The sequence below is a fragment of the Pinus tabuliformis genome, chromosome 2_1 (assembly GCF_031772625.1).
Source record: "Pinus tabuliformis cultivar Carrire ecotype Pingquan chromosome 2_1, CPIR1, whole genome shotgun sequence".
In the NCBI taxonomy this organism is placed as follows: domain Eukaryota; kingdom Viridiplantae; phylum Streptophyta; class Pinopsida; order Pinales; family Pinaceae; genus Pinus; species Pinus tabuliformis.
Genome location: NC_142299.1, coordinates 798,045,644 through 798,055,199, shown reverse-complemented (window position 1 = coordinate 798,055,199; position 9,556 = coordinate 798,045,644). Strand labels below are relative to the sequence as shown.

The 9,556-nt window shown below is 39.9% G+C and overlaps 1 pseudogene; it reads left to right on the top strand.

Moving 5' to 3' along the window:
• The first annotated feature begins 6,991 nt into the window (after positions 1 to 6,991).
• Positions 6,992 to 9,322, top strand: LOC149202992 (potassium transporter 7-like; annotated as a pseudogene).
• Positions 9,323 to 9,556: the final 234 nt, after the last annotated feature.

Here is a 9,556-nt window from a genome sequence, read left to right as displayed (position 1 = left end):
GAAAATACTTTTCTCAGGATGGTCGTGACTTGACAAACCAATCGGCACAACTGCAGTTACAAAGAAATCAAGTGTTCCATGTTCCCCGTATTAACAAGATGTTTTTTGGGGTTGGAGTCACTTTGCCATATATATATATATATATATATATATATATAATACAAATTTGCTTTTCTTTCTCTGCCGATTCTTCTTCCTTTGGAAGATAATTCGGTTCCTCTTCCTCATCCTCACTTGCCTCTTATTTTTCGCCCTCATAACCCACCCCTCGCTATGGTAAGGTTTATACCTACAACCGAGATATAAATTCCACCTGCTCCTAGGCCCACTGAGCAAGTGTTATGACGGATCAAGTTAGCTATAGACGGCCGTGTAGTCGGTGTAACGGATCATGCCGTAGATGGCCAAGTGGGAAATTATATATCCTTCCCAATACTTCGGATCGTTAGATTGGTTCGCCTCGGCTGGGGTTTATGACCAATGGGATGGGGTACATCTTTGGGGTAACTAAACCGGAATAAAACCTACGGAGAATAGTTGCAAAAAAGCACTTAACTGATGGATGGCTCCTTCTTTCAGTCTGTACGTCACAGATAGATTCCAAATCCATAAATGGGCTCAATTAGCTCAGCTCCTTCGTTCCTTTCCTTTCGGTCAGTTCGCTTGCTTCCTTTCTTTTGGTCAAAGCAACTACTCGACAACAGGAAGTAGTTCTCGCTAAATCCATTTCTATTCCCTCGAGTTCCTACTTCTGGGTATCGAGATCAGAGGCAGTCGATGGAGCAGGCACTCAAGAGCAGGCAATCGAAGAGTCTGTCCGTAGAAAGAAATACGCTCTTCGTTCTCCCTTTGAGGGGTTGGGGGTGGGAGCTGAAGGAATAGGAAGTGCGTAGAGAGAAAGAATTAGTCATTCCATTTTTGGAAGGCAAGGTTAGTAAGGCTGCTCTATTGTTAACTATTTACCCACCCACCCCAATTCCCGAAGGATGGCTCACCTAAGGTAGGAGGGTGAGGAAGGAATTGGGAATAAGGCTTATTTAGAAAAGGATATAAGAAGTAAGTTTTATATAAGAAGTAAGTTTTAGGATTTTCCTTCCCCTCGGAGGGAAAGTAACTAAAGTTCCTCTCCTTATCAGTCGAGCCCCCTGTCGGGTCCTTGCACTAGGAGGCGCAAGCCCCTCCGGGTCCTTCTTGAGTCTTTATTTCCATGGTTCATTCAATTATTCATTCCCACCCTTTGACTTACCGGATGATAAGCGAAAAAGCAGAAGTGAAAGGCAGTCATTGACTCTATACAGTGAGGTATCTCCTTACCATTTCTTTCCTAACTGAATGGGCTATCTTGACCATATATGTCCTTCCCTCCACCTTTAGTATCCTTCCCCCCTAATTCCCCACCTCTTATACTATGAAGAGTCTCCTTCCCCATATCTGATCTCTCCTTCGCCTGCTTCCCTAGATAGTTGCTATAGAACTGTCCCACAGCAGTCATTAGGGTCTATTCCCCACTTATTTCCTCCATACAGATGCTTTATTTACAGTTGGGATATTGTTCTAAGTAATGAACCCTATTATTTCTCTTAATGCTCTCCTCTATACAGTTAGAGATATCCTTGCACTAGGAAGCGCAAGCCCCTCCGGGACCTTACCTTGACCATATCTGCCCTAACTATAAGGGCTTTACTGCCTGGGTGGGTGAAACTATCTACTGGAGAGGATAGATTTATTTATAAAGGCATCCATGTTCCTCTGTAGGTGCTGGGCTCGGCTATTCCTGCTATGCCTCTTGGCTGGCCAGACCGGCCGGCTATTTATCGCAGCGAGGTTATTGGCCCTACAGCCATTGCAAGTAAACTTAGCGAAGTATTACGGATCAAGCCTTAGCGTCTGTGTGCTAGAGCCTAAAGGTTTCAAACTGACAGTTTTTATTCAAACGGCAAAAATGAAATGAACGGCCAAAGACTGAAACGCCTAAATCTAAAACGAAGAACATCAATTGTATGCAGTGAAATAAGCTACGCGGTCTACTTTTGTTTTCAGTTGCGAATTAAAGGGAGTTATAGCTACAGTTTTCGCCTTCCCAGTGGTCATCAACAGAATACAGTAAAAAATGTAACGCTGCTCCTTTAGCGATGGTTGTCTTTTCATCTTCAGTTAGTAATGATTAAACAATCCCCTATTTTGGGTCGATCCATTTCCTGAGTGTAGAGTTATTTATGGTATGAAAAATCATTTTGTAAGGGTTGGAATTTATAGAAGTAGCGAGGAAGAAATCATCGCTTCACTGTATAGTTTTAGCAGAGAATAATGAAATGATATAGCTCTGGTTTAGGAGACTCATGCGGTGTGAGTTTAGCAATTTGTTTCTTCTTTCTGTTTCATATGTACCATGTTATGTTTTACCATCCATTTCATGATCATTTCTATTTGAATGCTTTTAAGTATGAGAGGTAGAATCCTGTTATTTGCTCTGCCTTGGGAAAGCGTTCATGTTCTGTGTTCCTCTTCTGTCTGAAAAGGATTCATCACCTATGCCCTTTTCAGCTTCTCAAACAGTCTTTCCACTCCATATTATTCAAATTTGATTGCTAAACTTCCTACCTATCATGCCTCAAGAAACAATCTGTGTCTTTGATTTAATTTCTCATCTTTTGCTGTCCTTTGGTCCCCTAAAACCCAGAAAATTTAGTCACTCAATCAATTACCTCTTTCATATCTATTTACTAGCCTAAAATCAGTATTCAGTTTAAGTCATCTCAGACCATATTGTTTATTCCTCACTGAGCGTGACCCGGAGAGAGCCCTCTCCTATTCTGGTAGGGCTAACTACCGGACTGGGTGTGGTTTGTGGTTACCCTGAATTTTGCCTTCCTTCAGCCTAAGGCAAATTCAGACCCTAACATAGTGGCGACTCCACTGGGGAGGAAATTGGTTTGCTTGTAGATTGTCTTGCCCAGTACATATCTCAAGTTCAGAGCTGATTGTTGATGGTGGACAACGATCAGACATAAGTAGGCTAACATCATTCACCTGGCGACTCCATTCACTGAAGAATCCAACAATCAGTGTTTCATGGTGACTCCACTGCAGAGAGATCAGTAGCTTTGTCATTTTCAAGATGGAACGAGTTGCAAGAAGATACACTCACATGAGCCGAGATCACATCCCAGGTTTTCCAAATAAAATGCCCAAGGTGGATTGGCTTCAGAATTTTCCTATGTTCAGAAATGTGGAAGGTAATGACACTGCTCTTCATCTGGTGAAATTTCACATTCATGTGCATAAATTAAAGATCAATTTTCCTGAAGACTGTTTGATGAAAATGTTTATGGCTACTCTAGAAGACGAAGCCCAATCTTGGTTTGAAAGTTTTCCACCTACTTCTATTTATTGTTTAAAGGATTTTCATGCAATATTCTTTGAAAGGTATAAAGAATCATATCCATCCTTGGCTTTAGTTCAGGACTGTTGTAGCCATGTTCATAGTTTTATTGAAGATCTTGAGAATTTTTATGGGCGTGATGACTTGGTGGACGGAGAAATCATGTAAGCATTGTATGAAAATTCATTTCAGCGGCATAAAGACAATCATGAAAATTTGCAGAAGGATCAAGATCTTAGTATGGTGGAAGATGAAGGAATTTTGCATCTTGACAGTCAACAGGAATTACATGAAATGGATCAGCTGTATGAGGAAAATTTGTATACTCCTTCACTTGAAATTAATGAAGACAATCACTATTTGAGCAAGAGAAAACAAAAAGTATTATCTCCTCTGTCTGAAGATGAGATAGATCTACTCTTGAACGGTCAAGTTATAGCTCAAGTAAACGCAAATCTTCAGTATGCACATGGTCAAGAAGGTGATGATGGAACTTCTTCCTCTTCTGAAAAGGATGACAGTCTTGCAAACAGCTTTATAGATCAACAGGTTGAAGATGTCCATATGGCTGAAAGTGATGAAAGAAAAAGTGTCGTTTCAGATTTGTCCATAGAAGAAGATAGCATGCAAAGAAGTCCAGTTCTAATTCCAGAATGTGATAATGTCAAGACAGCTATTTCAGATACAGATTCAGATTGTGATGACCAAGAATACAGTGTACTAAATCTCATAAAGGAGAACTCTGTTGTTGAAATCATTTGGAATAAAGAAGACAGAGTTATGAATCCGAACATTCTCATGTCATCAGAACGAAGCCTTCATAAAGAGGTAATCCAGTCAGTTCATGAACAGCAAGATGAGATCTTTGTTCAAGTAAGTGAAACAGTTTCTCTGTATGAATTTATGGTAGATGATATAACTGTTAGTGTCAAGTTTCAAGAATCATCTGAAGTTTCTTTTCTCATGATTGATGAATGTGATGAATGTAATGAGAATCTGGCTGTCATATCATATGAAGATGACCTACAATATATTCAGACTACTGAAGACCAGATCATTCAGGATTCCATTTCAGATTCTTCTTCCTATGTTTCATGTTTTGAAATGTTCTTTGAAGAGGAAATCTACTCATCCACTTGTTCAGAATTTTTTGAGGACTAGGAACATACTCTTATTGAAGTACAGTGTGAAGAAAGATCAGAATCAAAGGAGAAAGACACCTTGCTCTTTCAGCAGGAGGAAAGGCTTCATGTTTTTCAGGATCCACTGGCAAATCTTTTGCAGTCAGCAGTGAAGGTCATTATTGCAGTATTCAGTGATGAAGGAGATCATGGTCAATTAGCTTTTTGGATGCCCAGTTATAAGTATCTATTGTTGACCAGAATATCTGATCAGGAGAATCAATCAAGGAGGCATCTGCTTGATTTGTTATATTGGAAGACACACTACACATGATTGTACATATTCCATTACTATTCAAGTGGTTGTCATCATGATTTCAAATCTTGATGGACTGCTGCCTTTTTCAAAAGCTTTAAGTTTTAAGTTCAGGTCTTAGTATTTTGAGTTAGTTTATTAGAGTCAATTTTTTCAGTCATTTCAGTTTGCATCGAGTTAGTTTGAGTCAAAGTTCCAGTCAATAAATTGAGTGATGTTGGTTTGTCAAAATAATGGACTCCATAGCCCAATGGACGAAGGCACTGTCTGCTCTCCCAAAGACCTGCTGTTCTTGGCACCTCCAAGGAGCCGGAGCTACCATCCCCATTGGAGCCAATGTTAGAGTCGGTCTTGTTAGTCCTTCGTCAGAGATCAAAACTCTTTTTGCATTTCATTTTCAGGTGTCCCATTCTGCTCTAGCACCTGCATTCCATTTAGGAGCATGCCATAATTTGACGGAAGGACTTTGTCATTTATTCCCCTCATGTCTTGTACCTGCTGGCTTAGGTCTTTTCATCAATGTTTATTAAAATCCATGACAGTCAATGTTTGATCTTTTAATGGGTAAAGAGTCATGTCAATCATAGGTCTAGGGTTTCATAAGTTGTGTCTTCAAAGTGTCCAATCATGCCAGCAGGTCAGAGGGAGGATCAATAAGTTTTCATTTCAAGATTGCCATCATCAATAATGCTCAAAGTTGATGAGGAAATCGTCAAATCAATGGTTTGTAATAAGTGTATTTTTAAAGTTTTTCGCCATGAAGAATTTCAAATGCAGGCCTTGGTCACCTTATTATCTTCAACAGCTTCAACGACCCTACAACAGATAGACGAGATTCATCATTCACTCCAAAAAGTCAAAGACAGGTAAAACAGAGTCATTTCAAAATGAGAAAGTGCCAAAAGTTCTACAGCATTGGTAGGACGGTTTCTGTTGAAGTGCCTACTGACTATGTTGTGGAAATTAAGGATACAAATTTCTTGTTGCACAAGTTTCCACTGCCTTCAAAGTCTGGTAGACTGCAGAAACTAGCTGTTGAAGCTCATGAATCCATGAATGACAATGTGTCCCTTAATGATATTCTAGGAGGTCCGGAGGCATTTGAGTTTTGTGCCAAGTTGGTCGTGGGATCATAGTCACTGTAAGTGTCTAGAACATCATGTCTACACATTGTGTTGTAGACTATCTTGAAATGATTGACGGAATAGAGAAAAGAAACTTAACATTGAAATTGGATACCTTTCTCAATTCAAGCCTCCTTAATGGCCGGAAAGATTCTATCATTACATTGCATACTACAAAATCATTCTTGCTATGGTCTGAAAATCTAAAGATTAATGATCGATGCATTGATGCTGTAGCTTGGAAAGCATTGATAGATCCAGTAAATGTAGGCTGGTCGTTTACTTATACAAGAACTTATATGATGCAAGATCAAAAATCTTTCAGAAGCATATTGAACCCTACATTGAATGAAATTCATAGCCAGCATTATCACCTTGTACCTAAAAATTGGTGGGTTGAAGACATCATTGAAGTCACGACACATTGTGGAGGAAAAAAAAGTCAATGTGAAAATCGAAATTGTTGGTGAAATTGCAGGCGCGACACATAGAAGGGAGGTTGCGGCACATCCACAGCGCGCAGCACATAGAGCCATATACAGCAGTGTAAATTTGGTCGTGCGCGGAGCATCCAGCCTGTGCAGCGTGTTGGGCTGGGGCGAGGCGCACAAGGTTGACACGCTAGAAAAAATCATCATCAGTGTTCCAAAATCAAATAGTTCATCACAGATCATGGGCACAAGAAGCAGATGGAGGAGGACATTATTGTTTGCAAATATGTACCTGATGATCTGGAATTTGTATTATTATGATTGATGAACAGCTGGACATGAAGACTTGCAAGGAAATGATCTTGGGAAAACCCTTACCATTAGTTAGTACCTTCAGGTTGAGCTATTTGAAATTTAATGAGTCACGCCTAGGGACAATTTGAAATTGAATGGTTTCCATCAGTTTCAACATGATAAGGCACTACTAGAAGTTGAAAGCATTGAAGCAAAAGTTGCTTGCTCATCCCTGTCATAAGTCTGAACAGGATGAACACCAGTTGAGGTCTTTTCAAAGAAAAGCAAAATCAAATAGCGTAGCTCAGCAACTTCGAATGAAAATGCGTGACTCTCAGCTTCACAAATTTAGGGAAGAGTTAAAAAATCGCTCAAGAGTGCTTAAGCGACTTGGACACATTGATTCTGATGGTGTGGTGCAAGTGAAAGGTCGGGCTACATGTCTCATTGACACAGGGGATGAACTTCTTGTGATAGAGTTGATGTTCAATGGCACATTCAATGAGATGGATCATCATCAAATAGCATCACTTGCAAGTTGTTTCATTCCATATGATAAATCATCTGAACAAATACATTTGACTAATGAGCTTGTGAAGCCATTACGTCAACTTCAGGATAGTGCATGGTGGATTGCACAGGTGCAGCGTGAGTGCAGGTTAGAGGTTGATATAGAGCAGTATGTTGAGTCAACAACCCGTCCATTGGTCCAAGGGTGCCTCATTTTCAGAGGTTATCAATCGAGCCAGATATATTTGTTCCAGGTTTCTCGGGTGATGTACTACAAATCAACTTTGCTATTGGCATACGAAATCTTTAGGGTGGTTTATGGTGATTTGAGCACATCCCCACTATGTGTCTATAAAAGTACTTTTGATGGAAAGTTGGGTAACTATATGAGTGAAGATACAGTCTTTGGGGTCTTTTCATTAATCTTTTGGACGTTGACCTTAATCCCTGTTGTTAAGTATGTTGTCATAGTTTTGAGTGCAAGCGACAATGGTGAAAGGGGAACATTTGCATTGTATTCACTTCTTTGTAGACATGCGAAGTTGAGTTTGATTCCAAATCAACAAGTAGCTGATGAGGAAGTTTCTACATATTATAATACACGGCAGACAGCTCAGAATACAAGAACCTCTCCTTTGAAGAGATTTCTGGAAAAGCATAGAAGACTGCGCACAGGTTTACTGGTTGTGGTTTTACTAGGCACTTCCATGGTAATAGGTGATGGTGTTCTCACGCCTGCAATATCTGTTCTCTCATCAGTATCTGGACTTCAAGTACGCACTTCAAAGCTTCCTGACAGTGTGGTGGTGGTTCTTGCCTGCATTATATTGATTGGCCTTTTTGCTCTACAGCATTTTGGCACTCATAGGGTGGCCTTTACATTTGCACCTATTGTGATTGCTTGGTTATTCTGCATCTGCGCAGTTGGCATATACAATGTTCTTTATTGGAATCCTAGTATATTACGTTCCCTCTCTCCTTATTATGCGTACAAGTTTTTTTGGAATAATGGTAAAGATAAATGGATTTCTCTCGGAGGGATACTCCTATGTATTACAGGTACAGAGGCGATGTTTACGGATCTTGGACACTTCGCTCCTTTTTCCATCCGAATTGCCTTTGCAAGAGTTGTCTATCCATGTCTGATACTCTCTTACATGGGACAATCCGCCTTTCTTTCGAAAAATTTTCATTCTGTTGACAGAACTTTCTATGATTCAATACTTGAGCGTGTTTTTTGGCCTGTGTTTGTAGTGGCCACCGTTGCTGCTATTGTTGGAAGCCAGGCTGTTATTTCAACGACCTTTTCAATCGTCAAGCAATGCCATGCTTTGGGTTGTTTTCCACGTATCAAGATAGTCCACACTTCAAGGCATATCTGTGGTCGAATTTACATACCAGAAATAAATTGGATTCTCTTGGTTCTATGCCTTGCCGTCACTGTAGGATTCATGGATACCACCTTAATTGAGAATGCTTATGGCATTGCTGCTATCACTGTTATGTTTGTGACAACATGCCTTATGTCACTTGTTATAATCATTGTATGGCAAAAGAATTTTGTATGGGCTATTGCTTTTCTTCTCTTCTTTGGATGGATTGAAGGATCCTACCTCTCAGCCTCTGTTATGAAGGTGCCACAGGGAGGTTGGGCTCCTCTTGCTTTGGCCGCAATATTTATGGTTGTCATGTATGTATGGCATTATGGTACACGGAGAAAATACATGTTTGACTTACAAAACAAGGTTTCTATGAAATGGATTCTCACACTTGGACCAAGCCTTGGAATTGTGCGGGTTCCTGGTATTGGATTAATCTATACCAAATTAGTCACAGGGGTTTCTACTATATTCTCACATTTTGTCACAAATCTTCCTGCATTTCATCGAGTACTTGTGTTTGTGTGCATGAAATCAGTTCCTGTTCCATTTGTCCCTGTTGAATAATGTTATCTTATTGGTCGCATTGGCCCAAAAGTATACCATATGTACAGATGTATTGTGAGGTATGGGTATAAAGATATCCTGAAAGATGATAATGATTTTGAGAATCGACTTATTCTCAGTATTTCTGAATTTATACAGATGGAAGTTGAAGAATCACAGTCTACAGCTGTGAAAATACTTTTCTCAGGATGGTCGTGACTTGACAAACCAATCGGCACATCTGCAGTTACAAAGAAATCAAGTGTTCCATGTTCCCCATATTAACAAGATGCTTTTGTGTGCCGGAGCCTAAAGGTTTCAAATTGATAGTTTTTATTCAAACGGCAAAAAGGAAATGAACGGTCGAAGACCGAAATGCCTAAATCTAAAACGAAGAACATCGACGTTATGCAATGAAATAAGCTACACGGTCTACTTTTGTTTTCAGTTGCG